At 38.0% G+C, this 14,222-nt stretch overlaps 1 protein-coding gene and 1 pseudogene across 2 annotated transcripts in view; one reads left to right on the top strand and one right to left on the bottom strand.

The window, feature by feature from the left end:
• CNOT6 (CCR4-NOT transcription complex subunit 6) overlaps nt 1-14,222 on the bottom strand; it is a 49,770-nt gene that overhangs the window by 24,552 nt on the left and 10,996 nt on the right. The window lies entirely within an intron of this gene.
• LOC115293971 lies at nt 7,175-13,570 on the top strand (annotated as a pseudogene).

Genomic DNA, 14,222 nt, shown 5'->3' with positions numbered 1-14,222 from the left:
TCAACTTAGCAAAGTTTTAAGACCAGTGTACTCAAGTGATAACTGCATCAAAGAAGCATAACTAAACAAACGTTGTACTGAATAATTACAAGAAAAATACTTGTCTAGAAACATTACAGATATGAAGTCATAAATATATAATTAAACAGTAGACCCAGGGTTCAGTAACTAAGGAAAAATAATTTTTTTCAATGCAACATTAAATAGTACTTGTTACTTCTTGGTAAGATGCCAGTCATTTCTACAATCCATCTAAGAACTTTCCTCCAATCTCTTTAGTGGTCCAAAATCTAGTCTGAGACAGAAGAAAACAAAGATGTAATGCAAATACACTAGTCTTTGAGAACTGGTCTTCTATCGGCTGAAAAAGCAATCCTAGGATTTCTAATAAAGGTGGAGTAAAAGGGACCGAATTTATTATCCTACCTGAACAACTATCACATCAGACAATATATATGAATCAAAAATTTCAGCAATTAGACATCAACCAGTGAAGAGTGATCTCCAAAGATCACAAACAAGGCAGGCCTTACACTGGTCTCAGCTTCCTGGACTGCACAGGCAGGCGATCCCAGGGGCAGCACAGTGATCTCCTCCAAGTTCTGGAGGAGGGAAGCCAAGGTGACGAATTTGACCAGAGTACCAGAGAAGAGCGATGAACAAAGAAAGAAATCCGGAGATGGGAAGGTCCCTCTCAAGTTTTTAGCTCAATACTGATCAGTATAAATATGTGAGAAATTGCCTGAGCCAGAGAGAAAAACATCCAAAAGGAGTAGAAACAACCACCCCCACATTTACACAGAACTGAAGCTAGTTCATGCTGCCAACTACCAGAGGGAAATGTCTCATAACTCACAAGGTGCTGGACTTATCAGTGGTGTAAAATCAGCTCTAAAGATTGCTCTGGTCTCACCTAAGAAAGTTTAAGAGCAAGCCTCAAAAGAATTAAACTGTTTCTGAGTAACCTAACTGTATCCCAAAATAAAGCTCAATACTGGTTATAGGAATACAAAATATGCATCACCAACAGGGCAAATTCACAATAGCTGGCACCCAATTAAAAATTCCCAGGCATGCAAAGAAGGAAAACAGCTATAATGAGAGAAAATAATCAATAAAAACCAGAAAAAAGAAGGATAAAATTAGTAGACAGTTATTAAGTTACTCTAACTCTATTCTATATGATCAGAAACTAGAAGACCAAACTAGTGTTAAACAGAAACACAAGATAGCTCAGAAACGCAAACTAAATTTCTAAAGCTGAACACCATGTCTAAAATGAAGATACAGCAACAAAAATGAAACAGAGAAAAATACTGGAAAAAAAAATCACAGGCATAGGCATCTGGGTGTCTCAGTCAGTTAAGCATCTGACTCTTGATTTTGGCTCGGGTCATGATCTCAAGGTTGGTGAGATCAAGCCTCACATCAGGCTCTGCATTAGCCTACTTTGGATTCTCTCTCTCTCAAAATGAATAAACATTAAAAAAATCACGTCCATGAACTCTTGGACAACTTTAAACAGCCGAATATAGATGTAATTGGAGTCCCTAAAACAGGTATGAGTTAGTTGAGGACAGAAAAAAAATAAGAAACAAACCCAAAAGATAACTAGATATCCACATGCACAAGAATAAAGTCAAACCCTTACTTTACACCATACACAAAAACTGACTTACAAACTTGGAAGAAAACAGAGGCATTAACCTTCATGACCTGAGATTATGCAATTGTTTGTTAGATAGGACACTAATAACACAACAACAAAATATATGTTAAATTGTACTTCACCAAAATTAAAACCTTTTGTGGCTCAGGCTCAGGTTCACCATTAACAAAGTGAAAAGAGAACACAGAAAATAGGAGATAATATTTGAAAACCATAAATTTAATAAGACATTTGTATTCATAATACATGAAGAGCTGATAGAAGTCAGTAAGACAAAGAATTCAATTTAAAAGTGGGCAGGGGCGCCTGGGTGACTCAGTTGGTTAAGCGTCCGACTTTGGCTCAGGTCATGATCTCACAGTTGGTGGGTTCAACCCCCATGTCGGGCTCTGTGCTAACAGCTAGCTCAGAGCCTGGAGCCTGTCATTGGATTCTGTGTCTCCCTCTCTCTCTGACCCTCCCCTGCTCATGCTATCTCTCTTTCTCTCTCTCTCTCTCAAAAAATAAATAAAACATTAAAAAAAAAAAAGAATACCTTGTTTAAAAAAAGTAAAATAAAAGTGGGCAAAGAACAGGTGCTTCTCCAAAAAAGATACACAAGTGGCCAACAAGCACATGAAAAGATGCTCATTATCACCAGCCATCAGGGAAAGGCAAATCAAAAACAACGCTATGCTACTTCATACCCACTAAGATGACTATAATCAAAGACAGAAGAGAACACATACTGTTGTTGGAAATGTACACCAATGAAGCCTCATTGGAAAAACAGTACAGCAGTTCCTCAAAAAGGTTATACAAGTTACTATGTGAGCCCGCAATTCATTCCTGTGACTATACCCCCCCCAAAATGGAAAACATGTGACTACACAAAAACTTAAACACTCAGCAGAATTATTCTTAAGAGTCAAGAAACTGAAACAATCCAATGTCTGTCAACAGATTAACAAATAAATAAAATGTGATATATTCAAACATATGAAATATTAATACATGTTCAAACGTGGCTGAAACTTTAAAATATTTTGCTAAATGGAAAAAGCTGGTGACCACACATTATATGATTCCATTTATCTGAAGTGTCTAGGAGAGTAACAAACAAATCCATTCAGACAGAAAAAAGATTAATGCTTACCAAGGCCTGGCTAGCTGAGATGAAATGGAGAATGGCCACTAATGTGTACAAGGTTTCTTTTAGGGACAATGCAAATATTGTCACACTGACTGTGGTGATGATGCACAACTGGGTGAATATACAAAAGTGCTGAATGTGCACTGGGTGAATCATGTGAATTGTATCTTGGGCTATCACCAAAGAGGAAAAAAAGACAATGAAGAGATGCAGAAAATTTTCTACTTTTGACGAAAACTATAAACCTAGACACAAAAAGCTCAATGAACACCAAGTACCTGAAAATTCCACGAAGAAAAAAGAAAACTACAGTAAGGCACACCTTAGTCAAATGACTTAAAACAAATGATAAAGAGAAAAATCTTAAAAAGCTGTTGGAGGAAAAATAATTACACAGAGAAACAAAGATAAAATGTCTGCAGACTTTTACTTGTAAACAATGCATGAGAGAAGAGAGCAGAGCAATACCTTTAATATAATGAAAGAAAAAAATTCCTATGAACATGGCAACCCAGCAAAAATATCTTTCAAAAAAGGCAAGTTAAAAGATGATAAGAGCTATTCGAGATGGAAGGTAGAGATGGTTGTACAACATTATGAATGTATTTTTCTTAAATTAAGTTTATCTTGAGAGAGAGCACAAACAGGGTACAGGCAGAAAGAGATGGGAGAGAGAATCCCAAGCAGGTTTCACATTGTCAGCAGAGTCGCTGCGGGGCTCAAACCCACCAGCTGTGAGATCATGACCTGAGCTGAAACCAAGTCGGACGCTTAACTGAACCACCCAGGAACTCCTGAATGTATTTGATAAAAAACCTTCCCACAAAGAAAATTCTAAAACCAAAAAGGCTCATTGGTGAATACAACCAAACATTTAAGGAAGAACTGATAATTCTACACAGACTGATCCAGGAAAGTGTAAAGAAGATACTTTTGAACTTCTTCTATGTGACCAACATCACTTTTATAAACAAAAGCAGATAAAACTAGTACCAAAAAAATTACAAATCAAATCCTTCATAAACAAAAATGCAAATTTTAACAAATTAATTTCAACAAAAGATTAAAAAGATAATGATCACGTAAGATTTGTAACAGGAAATGCAAGGTTAAACATTCAAAATAATTTTTCCAAAAACTTTTTCTTAGAAAAGAAAATCATATATATAGATGTAGAAAAACATTTGACAAAAATCAACACTTAAAAATCAGCATTTAATCAAATCAAATCCTGACTTAAAAAAAAAAAGCTTGCTCTCAGCTAAGAAAAGATCAGAACTTCTTGTGTCTTAATAAAGGGCATCTATAAGGAGGTTCATGGTAAGGGAGTGAATGCTTTCCTCCTATGATCAGAAACAAAGAAAGATATGTCCACTATCACCACTCCCAATCAAAAATTATGCTGGAAGTTTTACCCTGTGCAATAAGAAAGTCGAAAGATGTAAAGCCATGTTTATCGGCAAATGGCACAATCATCTATGTAAAATCCTAAAAATCTATAAAAATACCACTAATAAATGAATTCAGCAAGATTGTAGGATAAAGTATCAATATATAAATATCTACTGTATTTTAATATATAGCAATGCATAATAAGAAACATATTTACAATAACATTTACTCTAGCACCAAAACGATGAAACAGGAAAATCTGACAAAAATATGCGGAGGACCTATATACTAAAAACCATAAAACACCCTGAAAGAAATGAAAGAAGTCCTAAATAAGTAGAGAGATATTCAGTGTTGACAGGTCAGAAGATTCAATACTGTTAAGATATTAGATCTCCCCCAAATTGGTTGAGAGTCAACACAATCACAATCAAAATGCCAGCATGTCTGAAACTGGAAAACGGATTCTAAAATTCACACAAATCCCAAGACCTTATAAAATTCAAAACAACTTTGGAAATGAAGCTGGAAGACTAAAACTACTTGATTTTAGAACTTACTATATAAAGAACTCTCAAAACTCAATAATAATCCAATTTTCAAAACAGGAAAAATATCTAAACAGACGCTTCACCAAAGACATACATACATCTGGCAAATAATCACATGAAAAAATATTCAACATCAACATCATTAGGGAAGTTCAAATTAAAACCACAATGTGATATCCACTACACACCCAGAAGAATGGCTAAAATTAAAAAGATTTGCCAAGTGTTGGTGAGGATATGGATCAAAGACATCTAGTAAGAATGTAAAATAGTTTTGAGTTTCTTTAAATGATTAAACTTTACCTACCTTATGATCAATTTCATTCTTAGGTATTTATTTGCCCAAGAGAAAGAAAAGCTTTATCCTCTACAAAGAATTGTACATAAATACAGCTTTATTTGAAACAGCCAAATACTAGAAATTATCAAATATTTTCCGTAACAAATAAATGAATAAACAAATGCTGGCATATAAAATAGGCTACTACTCAGTAATAAAAAGTATAACCTGGGGGCGCCTGGGTGACTCAGTCGGTTAAGTCTCCAACTTTGGCTCAGGTCAGATCTCACGTTCGTGGGTTCTAGCCCCGCGTCAGGCTCTGTGCAGACAGCTAGCTCAGAGCCTGGAGCCTGCTTCCTGTTCTGTGTCTCCTTCTCTCTCTGCCCCTCCCCCTCTCGTGCTCTGTCTCTCTCTGTATCAAAAATAAACAAAACATTAAAAAAAAAAAAGTAAAACCTATTAGAAAACCAACTGCATGGATGAGTATCAAAATAAGTAATAAAACCAAACCAGAAAAACACAAAAAAAGTACATACTGTGTTACTTCCTTTATATAAAAAAAGTTTACAAAATGTAAACCAATCCTATGGTTAAAGAAAGCAGAAGAGTGACTGCCTGGGATTGGGGGAAGGGAGACAGAAATGAAAGAGGTAGGGAAAGGAATTACAAATCTGGGGGAATGATGGCTATGTCTTTTGAATGTGGTGATAGTTTCAAAGATGTATAGACTTCCAAATATATCATCACATTATTCACTTTCTCTACCATATGCAGAAAAGTAAAACAAATAAGTTTCTAAATGCCAAAAACCCAGAAAAGTAATGGAAGACACTATATCTAACATAACTCAAGTCAGAGAATCCAAAAACTGTCAGGTTTGAATTCATTAAAATTCAAAACCTCTCTAATGTGGAGATGCCGACACGTATACGAGCCAAAGAGCGAACACTCGAGGACACCCAGGTGGTTCAGTCATTTAACCATCCAACTCTTGATTTTGGCTCAGATCATGATCTCATGGTTGTGAGATTGACCCTCACATAAGACTCCATGTATGGCTCTGCACAGGCTCCACACTGGGCATGGAGCCTGCTTCAGATTCTCTCTATCCCTCTCCCTCAGCCACTCCGCTGCATGAGTGCCTGCTCTCTCTCTTAAAAAAAAAAAAGAAAAAAGAAAAAAGAAAGAGATAACATTCATTTATTCAGTCAACTTTCAAGGACTAGTATGCTGGTATGGGGACAGAATAGTACATATAAAGTCCTCAAGAAAAAACAAGGGGTCAGTTATTTTTTAAAACATGGTTTGTTTCAGTAATAAAACATATACAAGTTTAAACAATAAAACATTCACTTCTACTTATGCAAATAGCAAAATAAGGTTAGGATCCAATATTCACAAGGCTAAGAGGGTTGAGACGCCCTCATTGACTATCGGGAGAAACACAACTATATTTTGAAACCAACCTGAAATAGGTACTAAAAGTTTAAATGTGAATATCCTTTACCCCATCCCAATTCCTCAATTAGATAAAACTCTATTGGTAGAACTATGTAATCTAAGAAATTAAGGTTCCTAATTTTTGAGATCAATGAATACAGTCAGTTTTTTAAATTCTGAGGATATCTTATTTACTTCTCCATAAAATTGTACATATTCCTATGCAACCAAAAATGTGCATTCAATTTTAAGCAGCTTTGTGACTTGAGAAATGGAGGGATTATGGTGGTCTAAATTAAATTAAGAGGCGTGTTTTGAGAAGTAATTTCATTCTAACATGTCCAGAATCCTTTACTGTTAAATACTAGGAGATAGGGGGAATCTAACTAGTATACCCTAAAATCAGAGGGGCAATTAGCAAACATTAAAGGGACCAGATACAATTAACATCCCTATGAAGTAATAAAAAATTGTCACCTCTACATTTGCAGATTTAGACAAAGCAAGGGGAAAAAAATCTTGACTGAATCTTTAAAACTGACATTTTAGAAGAAAAAGGAAATGCAGTTGATTATTATTCCCAGGTTCTCTTATTGGTGAATTTTCCTACCCCCTCCAGTTTTCTTAACTCCAAATGCAATTCCTGTATGTATCTCTGTCACACTCATTCACAAACATGCACAGAACAGAGCACCTAGAACAGTTCCCAGATGAGGTCCAACAAGGTAACATTCTGGTTTCTTGCTCCACCTTTCACAATGTGAGCACGTGTCTTTTTCACTAAATAGTGCCAGTTTTTGCATATTTGTGCTTTTTGTGGGTGAACCTGAGGTTTTAAATGGTCCCTAAGCATAGTGCTATAATGCCAACTGCAAGACTGTGAGGTGTCTAGTGTTTTAGGTAAGCTTCTTTCAGGCATTCGTTACAACTTCCGAGAGTTCAAGGTTAATGAGTCGACAATATACATTAAATACGTAGTCTTTAAACATAAACACACATGAAACAAGCTTATGTATTGATTAGTTGATGCAAAGTGTTGTGGCCAGAGATTCACAGGAACCTAACCAAGTATCTCCTCTCAGAGCAATGGTTCAGTACTTGCTAATCCCATGTTCAAGGTGATCACATAGAGAGAGTATAACTACTGTGAATAACAAGAATCCACTATAATTGGAAAAGGTGGCCATTTGAAATTTTCCCCACTCACAACTCCTGATGAAGTTAAAGACCAGGATTCAGGCTCACATCAAGGTAAACTTTACAAAAGGAAAAGAACTGCTGTAAGAATGGCAAATTGGATTAAGAAGAAGAGAGACCCGATTAAATTACATAAAGGGCACTAAGGAGAACATTTGGCAGATTAAAAGCTTTGATAGTGCTTAATATAAAAATAGTAAAGTTTATGAGGAAGGAACGGTATTAAACAGGGCATGTGAGTTAACAAATGGAAGTTTCAATCCATGAAGGAAAACACACATCTGCAAAGCTACACTCATCCGATGTTGGTGGGAAAGAATTCAGGTCTTAAATGCAAGGAAAGAATGCCACTTGCTCAAATTAAAGAGATCTAGTTTAAGTAAAAGATTAGGCCTGAAGGCAAAAAGCCTAGAACCTAAGAATGGAAAGACTGAGGCAAGTATTAGGAAAGAGGCAAAAGGACAGAGAAAGGTGAGAATATCAGGCTGAAAACAGAATGTCAGCTATGTCGTGATGTAGATGAAAACAGGGCTGCACTCAGGTCAAGGGACTCACACCGCAGTCTGAGCTCTACCACTTGGCAATGGTTTGACCTTAAGAAAAGGAAATGTTTGTTGCAAAACTCAGTCAGTAACATCTAAACCTGTTACACCTTTTACCCTTTTCTAAAAAGCTTAATTTTTTAAAGATTTTATTTTTAAGTAATCTCCACACCCAACATGGGGCTTGAACTCCCCACCTAAAGATCAAGAGTCGTATGATCCACTGACTGAGCAAGCTAGGTGCCCTGTTAATACATTTATTTTTAAATGAACATGCTTATTAAATAATTCAGCACTGTTTAAAATTACCACATACCATAACTACCCTTATATCACACTCATGTTAATTAAAAAAAAAAAAAGGAATCAAAGTGAGTTGAACTATACATGATTCTTTTTGTTGTAGCTGTTAAATTTTTTTTAATGTTTTTAATTTATTTTTGAGAGACAGAGAGAGACAGCATGAGCAGGGGAGGGTCAGAGAAAGAAGGAGACACAGAATCCAAAACAGGCTCCAGGCTAGCTGTCAGCACAGAGCCCAACATGGGGCTCAACCCAAGAACCGGGAGATCATGAACTGAGCCAAAGCCGGATGCTTAACCAACTGAGCCACCCATGCGCCCCTATACATGATTCTTTAATGTGATTTAAAAAAGAAAAAAAATGAAAAAATGATGGAACAATAGAACGTTTTTTAATTTTTTGCTATAAAAGTTTTTCCAAAAAACTTTTTTAACATTTATTTATTTTTGAAAGAGAGATATACAGAGTGTGAGTGGGGTATGATCAAAGAGAGAGGGAGACACAGAATCAGAAGCAGGCTCCAGGCTCTGAGCTGTCAGCACAGAGCCTGACACGGGGCTCGAACCAACGAACCACGAGGTCACTTCCTGAGCTGAAGTTGGCCGCTTAGCGAACTGAGCCATCCAGGCACCCCAAGATTTTCTAAAGCTGATCTTAGATTAACAAAGATTCTAAAAACATTAAAGGTTAGAAACCTTACAGTTTTAACTGCATGTTTTGCCTTTAAACTTGATTGCTGACAATGAGAGTGAACTAGACCATCATTTTACACTTCCCCCATCCACTCATTACATACTTTCTCATCATCAAAAGCTTGTATCATCTCCAAGGAAGATAAACAAATGGTCGATAAACACATGCAAAGATGCTCGATTTCATGAACCATCAAGGAAATGCTAATCAAAACCACAATGAAATACTTCTTTCATGCCCATTAAGATGGCTAAATCCAAGATGTAACAAATGTTGCCAAAGAGTGGAGAAATTGGAACCCTTATACAAGGCTAGTTTAGAATGTAGGATGATGCAGAATCTTTCACAACAGTCTGGCAGTTCCTCAAAAAGTTAAACATTTACCATATGATCCAGTAATTCCACTCCTAAGTACCTACCAGACAGGAATGAAAATGCGTACAAGGAAACCTGTATACAAATGTTCATATCAGTATTATTCTTTACAGCCAAAAACTAGAAACAATCTGTGAAGCTTTGATTTATAACAAAAAATATACATCCGATCTTTATCTCTGTTTCTAGAACAGAGTTCCCCAAATCCTTGGAATTTCTAAAGTGATTAAGTAGTAAAGGTGTCTTTTGTTATAGGCACTCCTTTCAAGGACACCAGAGTTTAATCTTAAATGAGGTGACTTTTTTTAAGCCCCCATAAATAGGGGCTTGTTGCCAGGGAAACCAAACAGGATTAGAGAGTTGAAATTTTCAGTCCCAACCGGCCCCCATCCCCAACAAGCAGGGAGGGGAGAGGGGCGGGTGAAAAGCTGCATCGATCATCAGATTTAATCAACAGTGCCTAATGAAGCCTCCCTCTGAGGGAGTCTGTTAACTATAAAGTTCTGAGCTTTCAAGAGTAGGGAACACAGGGAGGTATGGGGAAGATGAGGGGGTCTGGAAAGAGCATGGAAGTTTGTTGCCTGTTCCCTACACCTTGCTCTCTGGATCTCTTCCATCTGGCTGTTCCTCAGTTTTTATAATAAGCCAGTAATTTAGTAAGTACACCTTTCTGGTTCTGTGAGCCAGTATTAGCAAATTAATTAAACCAAGGAGAGGATGATCATGGGAACCTCTGGATTTCTGGCTCCTCAACTGAAAACACAAGATAAGAAAGAACCTGGACTTGTGACTAGTATCTGCAGTTGCGGGGAGCAGTTCCATGGGACTTGTGGTACCCAACTCTAGTGTCAGACTGAGTTAAATTACAGGACACCCAGCTGAGGTGGTGTCACAGAATTGCTTTAAGTGTAGAAAACCGGCACATGTGGTGGTGAAGCAGTACTGTAGCAGAGTACGGAGAACAGAGAAGACGCACAGGAGTGTGTTTTTCCACAGATGAATAGATGTGATGATATCCACACATGGAATATTATTCAGCCACTAAAAGGAATGAAGTACCAATACATGCTACAACATGGGTGAATCTTGAAAACATTATCCTAAGTAGAAAGAAGGCAGTCACAAAGACGACAAAAAATTTTCAGGCAAATCTATAGATGTAAACATACGTTACTGGTTACCTAGAGATAAGGGACTGGAAGGAAATGGAAGTGACTACTAATGAGTATAGGGTTTCTTTTGGTGTGCTAAAAATATTTTAAAAGTGAATGTGGTAACAGTTGCACACCTGGGAATAAACTAAAACCCACTGACTGTGCACTTTAATGAGTGAATTGTATCTCAATAAAACCATTACATAAGTTTATAGCATAACAGAGAACAAAATTAACATATACAAACCAATAATTTGCATGTATACAATAATCAGATGAAAAAATAACAGAAGACTTTATTCATAAGAAGAACTAGAGGGTAAAATACCTAGGAACAGATCTAACAACAAGTAGATTAGATTTCTGCAAAAGGAACAAATGGAAAGACATCCTATAGGGGTACCCGGGGAGCTCAATAGATTAAGCATCTGACTTCAGCTCAGGTCATGATCTCACAGTTCCTGAGTCTGAGACCTACGTGGTGTCTGCACTGACAGCTCAAAGCATGGAGCCTGCCCTGCAGTCTGTGTCTCTCTCTCTCTCTCTGTCCCTCCTTGCTTCTGCTCTTTCTCTCTCAAAAATAAAAAAGAAACATTAAAAAAAAATCTGATAAATCATACTAATACATAAAACAACATGATCATAATAAAAATGCCAGGACAAGATAAGTTGATTCTGAATTTCATTATTAAAAAAAAAAGTGGCCAAGTATCATGTGTCAAAATTATAAATATGTATAAATATGTATAAAAATTAGAAATATGTACATAATATACTATCTTTTAAATTAAAAATAAGGTGCAGGGGCACTTGGGTGGCCCAGTCAGTTAGTTGCCCAACTTTGGGTCAGGTCATGATCTCACAGTTCACAGGTTCGAGGCCCATGTTGGCTGCGTGCTGACAGCTCAGAGCCTGGAAACTGCTTCAGATTCTGTGTCTCCCTCTCTTTCTGCCCCTCCCCTGCTCATGCTCTGTCTCTCTCAGAAATGAATAAACATTAAAAAAAAATTTTTTTAAATAAGGTGTGGGATAAGAAATTATATTTGTATTTACATATGCATGGAAGGATTACAGAGATGTACAAAAGAAACTAATAACCTTTGTATGAATGCATGTGTGTGTGCATGCTGGGAGGCGTAATGGGGAAAGGGGGAAGAAAGGGAGACTTTCACTATATACTTCGTGTTCCCCACTCCCCCTTGCCTGAGATGTCCTTAACTCCACTTTCCCCTGGCTAATATCATTAACTCAGTAGTCAGCTATTCTAGGATGTTTCCCGTGATCCTGCCAAGCTGGCTAAGATGGTCTTAAGGAAAAGATAATAGGTCAAGCTTTCTGTCCTGTATTTATCATGGTTTTATAATTATCTTCTTGGGGGGGGGGTCTTCTCCTTCCGTCTGTAAGATTCCTGAAACCTTATATCTCATCACCTTCCACACGAGAAGTTTCAGAGTAAATGAGTGAATAACATGTAAGTGATTTCCAGTGAGTCAGTGATGGCCGCAGAACTACTATTCTGGATGTCCTGCCTCCACTTGAGTTTCCCTCCTGTTTACCTGTCCCCACTCTAAACTTCCCTAGAGCAGACACCAGGGTCACCCAGAGGGCGGCCAGCTGCACAAGCTGGTAACATTCTGAACTTGACTCTGGAGTTATGCTTACCACAATTATCAAAAAGAGCCAAATATAATACTATCTTTAAAAAAAAAATCAGAAGAACTTGAGATGCCTAGGTGGCTTAGTCAATTAAGCATCTGACTTTGGCTCAGGTCATGATCTCATGGTTTGTGAGTTCAAGCCCCATGTCAGACTCTCTGCTGTCAATGCAGAGCCCACTTTGGATCCTCTGTCCCCACCACTCTCTGCCCCTTCCTTGTGTGCTTTTCTCTTTCAAAAATAAACAAACATTAAAAAAAATAATAATAATAATCAGAAGAACCTGATCCAGAATTTGAGAGGCATGGTCTACTACTCTCCATGGAGAAACATGAAGAGAGCTTACTTAAACTAGACTCAAACTCAACTGAAGCCTTCAAAATGCCAGAAAATGCCACAAACCAGAAAAAGTTAACATGTAGCCTTGTAGCTAAAGGCACCTGATTTATAAATCAGGTCATTTAAAGACTACCATGGAGGCCCACTGCCCTCCACCATGGATGGCACCTGCACCCACTCTCATGGGTGCCCTGTAGGCCAAGGTGCTAGAGGACATGCTGTGGCAACAGTCTGGGATGCTGCCCTAGCCGGCCGCCATCTGCCAGTTCTAGTGGCTGCCTCAGCAGGAGCAGGAGCACGTGGCCAATGTCAAGGAGCACGAGTGGATAAAAAAATCTCAACCTTGGTTTTGCCAAACTGAAGGCACTTGTGCCATTTCTTCTCCAGAGCAGGAAGCATAGCAAAGCAGATATCCTTAAAGGTGCAACTGAATACACGTTAAGTTCCCAAATGAGGTTTCAAAAAGCCAAAGACTGAGAAGAAAATCCGGATCACCAGAACTATAGCAACAATACTTCTGAACCATATATATCCTTGGCCAGAAATCTATCGAGAAACATCACCCAACATGCCAGCTGTACTGTGGGCTTGAAGAATGAGGAGGAAAGGCCCAGGGCAGATGGTGGCAGTGGTGAGTCAGCACACACTTAAGTCGCCAGAGCATGATATCTAGGACTGGAGCTATCTCCCTAATCGGGAGTCTGGACAGATTCCTAGAAGTGGAGTCCTGAGTCACAGGCTTCCCGAAGTATACAAAGTGAAAAGGCCAGACCAGGGCTACCTCCTAGAGACACATGCAGTATTGAAAGTTAAAAAAAAAAAAGACTACCAAGGGATCCAGACCTAAGTTCAGTTCCTGAGTGTGGCTCTGGTCAGTATCTCTCTACCTACCCACACTGCCACCTCAAGGGCCTGGAACAAGTAGCTGTTCTGGGCTACAGATGTACCTGAAAAGCAGGCAGTCACAGTGCTGCCACCACACAATGGGAGAACAAGAGGAACACGAAAGTTGTTTGGTATCTGCAGATTCTTTAGGTAGAATTTAAAAATTTGTAAATATCTGAATTTCAGCTTTCTATAACAATAAAATAATTTGTTGACCAACCATTCTACTGAAGGAAAGAAAAACTAGATGAAAATAGGGTACAAAACAAAAAAATGAATTTGAAAGTACCAGAGAACTATCAGGCAGCAAAGAGATGATAGACAAAGAGCTTAGAAGAGAAGTATCAGGCAGAACAGATCTCACATTACCTCTGGCAAAATATGCAGAATCCCAAGAAGCTAAGGCATGTAGATGAGGTGAAAACAGAAAGGCTGAGGTGCTAAAAGCAAAGCTCTAATCTCTCTTCCACCACTGGGGAAACAATACAGAAAATCGGAAACCATCACAGGACCCTGCTAAACCGTCAAGATTCTACTTAGGGTCTATAAATGGGAGGCACACCTGGATGGCTCAGTTGGTTAAGGGTCTGGACTCTGGATTTCAGCTCAGGTCA

The sequence above is a fragment of the Suricata suricatta genome, chromosome 6 (genome assembly GCF_006229205.1).
Source record: "Suricata suricatta isolate VVHF042 chromosome 6, meerkat_22Aug2017_6uvM2_HiC, whole genome shotgun sequence".
In the NCBI taxonomy this organism is placed as follows: Eukaryota; Metazoa; Chordata; class Mammalia; order Carnivora; family Herpestidae; genus Suricata; species Suricata suricatta.
The sequence above is the reverse complement of the archived record's forward strand: the minus strand, read 5'-3'. Positions and strand labels throughout refer to the sequence as shown.